Source organism: Typopeltis vanoorti, chromosome 4, assembly GCF_054136105.1.
Source record: "Typopeltis vanoorti isolate ZY-2024b chromosome 4, IOZ_Tvanoo_1.0, whole genome shotgun sequence".
Classification (NCBI taxonomy): Eukaryota; Metazoa; Arthropoda; class Arachnida; order Uropygi; family Thelyphonidae; genus Typopeltis; species Typopeltis vanoorti.
Window position 1 is genome coordinate 70408381 of NC_143552.1, and position 4868 is coordinate 70413248.

Genomic DNA, 4868 nt, shown 5'->3' on the forward strand with positions numbered 1-4868 from the left:
TTTTAGTATTGCAGCATATATTCTGTATCTTAAATTAGGTGTGTCACAAAAATGATCCCAATTTGAGTTCCGCATTCGCTACTACTTTGGTTGTTCATTTAATTGGATGACGAGTTCTTTCTCGCTGTTAAAAACTGTGAAAATATTCATTTATGAATCATCAAACTGTGAGATTAAATTTTAAAAAAATTCTCGCTTCTACCGGTTAGTGAATTATATCAAAATTATTCTACATTTCCTTAGATAAATGGGATAAATTATACTGCTTTGATTATTTAAGTTATTCATCAATCCGTTATCCATCTGGTAGAAGAAATCTTCCGTCTAAGAAATAATTTACTTGTAAACTTATTTATAAAACTTACTGATAACGTACTTCTAAAAACTTTCAGGAAAAAAAAAAGCATGAAGTTTCCCTCCTCATCGGAAACCGGATTTGGACTCGGTTCTTTTTCCGAGGTAATTAATATATGGAAATGTTTAAGTCATAAACTTTCAAATAAAAGAAATAAAAATATCACGATCAAGCAACCAAAATTATTTAGCCATTCCTGTGCCAGCATATTCTAATTACATTTTTTTTTAAATTCGCTTTTTCTTCTGTATCAAATTGCATAATAATCCGCTATGTAAACATACGTATTATAAGTACTTATTTTCTTAAAAACTGCCTTAATATTCTTTGTTGTCTTAACAGGTTGTTCGAAAATAATCTGAACCAGTTCGCTATTTGCTTTTTCACTATATCGACGGTTCTCAAACTTTTTTTTAAAATTATTATTTAGTTCTTTTCTTTCTTGCGATGAAAGTATTCGTACCAAATTTGTCAAACTGTTCTGTTTAAATGAAGATGCAATGAATATAACTGGCTGTAATTCAATACCATAAAAGTATAATAGATTTTTGACACCGAATAGCTTGTTTTGCAAGATGATAATAAAACACAGTGATACTTTAGTCACAATAGTATCATAAAATGGTTACATTCTTTTCAAGGTCCTTCAAAAGCTTGTGTGCTCACAGTATTAATTTTTCCTATGCATTTTTAATTAAAGCCGTGGATTGTAGCGTTAAAAACTACATTTTTGCAAATAATAGTAAAACAGAAACAATGCATTCGTAGCTTCTGTTATGACTAAACTTTACGTGGCAACGTTTGCGATCCACCACACAAAAGACTTTTGTCCCTATCGACCGACCCAGTTTGTAAAGTGTACTTTCCATATAGGTCTTGGCATTTACTCCCGCAATATTTCAGTGGGTCGGAGCAGATAGTCCTTATAGTTCAGTGTCGTTGACCGTCCACCGAAAGTCTCAAGTGACCTTCGAAGACCCCAGCAGTTTCCTTAAAAAGCGCAGATGTTTTTTTTCTCCATCCCTCCTAAAGCATGGGAGCAGGTTAAGGAAACACAGGAGCATTATTCTTTATATCTGGACGCAGTGAAAGAGAAAGTTTAAGAAGACATCCGGCCAGCGCTGGACCTCTGTTTACTTCTTTAGCCGCGTCTGCACCTCGATGACCTAGAGATTAATCAAAGCCACCTTGGCGGGCGCGGCGAAGGTCAGAAGGAAAAAGAGAAGAGAGCCTCTATACAGAAAGCGACCAAAGAAAGCAAAAGAGAACACAAGCAACTGTCTTCCGTTCTGTTGCTGTACTTGTTTACGGGAATCGGACATAAACAGCGGAACTAGCGTTGAACTAGCGGAAGTTCAGCAGTGTCATAACCCTACACAGAAGGATCTGTTTACGACTTTCTCTTTTTGCGGTTTCTCCACTGCGGAAGTATGTCAGTGGGTCTAGCTAGCGATATTCTATTGTCACCCATGAACTCTCACCTCAATAAGCGACCTTGGAACATTTAACCCTTTACTCCCACGGGTTTTTACTGTCCCTAAAAATAGGTCCCGACACCCTGACGCTGTTGGAAAGAAAATCCTTTTACAGCCATATTTACTCTGAGAAGTAGGAAGTAAAAAGACCAGCAGTCTTAAAACAACTTAATGCAACTTACCCCTTTTCTTCAAAGGAAATAAGTACATATAATTTATGGTAGCCGGCCCTACCTTGAAAAACCAGAAAACACATCTGGAATGTTTTGCCTATGCTGTCAAGTATCCAGCTGATGTGTGAAAACTTTTAAAGCGCCCACAGCTCGAAACTGCTTTTAACTGAAAAATAGGGGGGGGGGGTACTTAAAGAGGTTCGAGATTGTTTCATTGACCTTTTTATAGGGCTATTTCTTTCTAGCAATTGTCTCTAAATGGACGCCTTCTGTGTTACTCTTAGTTGACAGCTCGAAAAATATCTTCATATATGTCAAGACTAAATAGCAATCTAGAAGAGCTCCAGCAGCGAGTTCATTCAGTTTAACGACTTTGAGAGTGTTCGGTAGCCAAATGACTTTTCGTTTACTACCGTTATGTGTCTCTTAAAAATAGCTCCAAATGACTTCATCAGACTCGATGTGTATGACAGTTTTAAATTTTCGAAAATTAGTAAATTTTTCAAGCAGTTTATTGGAAATTTGGCAAAAGCTGTAAATAAATTTTATATGAAAAAAAAACTAAAAAAGTTTCATTTTTTATTTCCCTTATTTTTTTTTTCCTTTTCGTTTCAGCTTATGGTTTGAGTGTGAAATCTGATACATTTAATTTTCCTGAAATATTCTATTCAAAGATCCTGCGCTTTCTATTAATTTCAGTTCTTGTTTCATAAAGGATCTTGTCAACATAATTTACACTTTCCGTCGTTTCTTTTAACGACCGATATACCTTATTACCAGCAATTTTCCATCTGTCACATTTTAAGCATAAGTGTTGCAAATTAATCGTATAATTATTCATCCACCATTCTAATAAAAGAGCCAATACCATCGAAAGGTATGGTCTTATCATTTCATCCTGCCACCACTAGTCTCATATGTCTGAATTCCCAACATTTCATTGTGGTGTCTATCAGTGCTTTTTTTTATTTTTATTTTTTCAGAAAACAATAAGTGCTGGTACGTATTCTTCGCTAGTAGGAAAAATTGAATAAAGCGATGCTGTATCGCGTGTCACTGTTAATAAAGATGCCTGTAAGCCATACCTTTGCGTACTCTCCCAAAAATAAAAGAACTGGTGTCTATACATTATTATCACTGCCAAGAAAGTAAGCCTGTGAATAACGAATGAGATGTGCAGAGACGCAGTTACAGGATACTGTACAACAGTGTTTCTTAAACTGTGTTCTGAAGAACCCTGGGGATTCTGAAAACTTGTAGTTTTCGCAGAGCATACAGACATACGGCGCTTCGCAACCATATGCCTGAGGAAGGAGTATCCTAGGTTCGATTCCTGTCGGAGACGTAAGGAGCTGAAGGATCTTCCTCAGCTATAGCCAAGTTAGCCGGTCTTGGGCGTGGACAGCAGGGTTTTTTCTCCAGTTTATCCTGGGGGTTTTCATCCTGCAAAGCAGGCAAACTGGCCTTGAGCACTCAACACTATAGACATAAGATACACCGGGGCGTAGGGCTGACCACCTTATCCTGTGAACTGTTTCAGGTCCGATGATTAATAAACCCCCGACACCGCAAGGTAAAAGAGGGGAAAGGAAAATGAGATGAGATGATGAGATTTAATGTAGTGTTCTGGGAAGAAAAAAATCTTTCATAAATGGCAGAAAATATATCTGGCAGAACTCTGTGTGTGTGGGGGGGGGGTATTTATTGTTTCTAACGAGCGTGACTCTCCGGTTATTACGGCCTGATATTTACCATAATTATTTATTAAATTTATTTACTGATATGAGCAAGCTGCGCGAGTTAGATTTCTTATCAAAACAACATACTTTTTTCATGTTTTGATTAATATATTTTGCATGTAACAGTTCATTGTCATAATTTCCATATCAATAATTTTTATGAAAAATTTCACAGGGGTTCACAGGAATTGTTTTATATAGTTCCACAGTCTCAAAATTTTTCAGAGCAGTTTCTGTTTAGGATAGCGACCAGCTAGAGCTGCTGCACTTTCTAGCTTGTAGATCCAGTTCTGGCTAAAAAAAATAATTCTAGGGTTCGTGCTGCGTCTTTAGTAATTATGTCGGACTATTTCGTTTTTTTTTTTTTTAAACTAAGCACTCTTCTTTTTTCTGCTGATACGAATGAAATGCCCGTACACTGCTAGCCTGGTTGGTTGACCAAACAGATTGTGTCATCTCTGCTCTCCAATCTATAGGAAGTGGATTTGAATCCTAATTTTGGCATGGATGTTTGTCAGTCTTTAAGTAGCAGGTTTTAAGAATTTCACTGTGAAATCATTACCCTGCTTTTAGTCTGTCTGAAGTACTGTGTGTGTGGTCTCTGGAGAGAAGGGTGGGTTCCTGGATTATATCACCTTAGCGGCTTAGCCAATTCACTTTAAATACGGTGATAGTTAAATGTGCTGTAGGTTTACAACCTTATGCTGGGGGGGGGGGGTGAAAAACTCTTCACACACAGTTGTCAATATGCCGTACAACTGAAAATTATATAAAACCGATTGTTTTATATAATTAATTTCCTGGATGCACACTTATAAATTAATATTATTTACAATTAATATTTAAAATAAAATAAAACAAATTTCAGTTTATAATCCATTTGTATATCAGATGTACACTGTGATCTACATAACGATGCAAAAGTTTTAATCCAATTTTAGGGCCGGATGCTAGTAGCCAAAGCGTTGGTTTATCCAAAAATTCATTCGGTATCAGTTAATCGAAAAACAACTGAAAAGACGCAATCCACAGAAGCACTGAATTATCGAAGAGCGCAAAAAATGAAAATTGAATTACCGACAGTTTCTTCAAAAACATCCGCAAATTAAAACTCAGTCCAATAAAT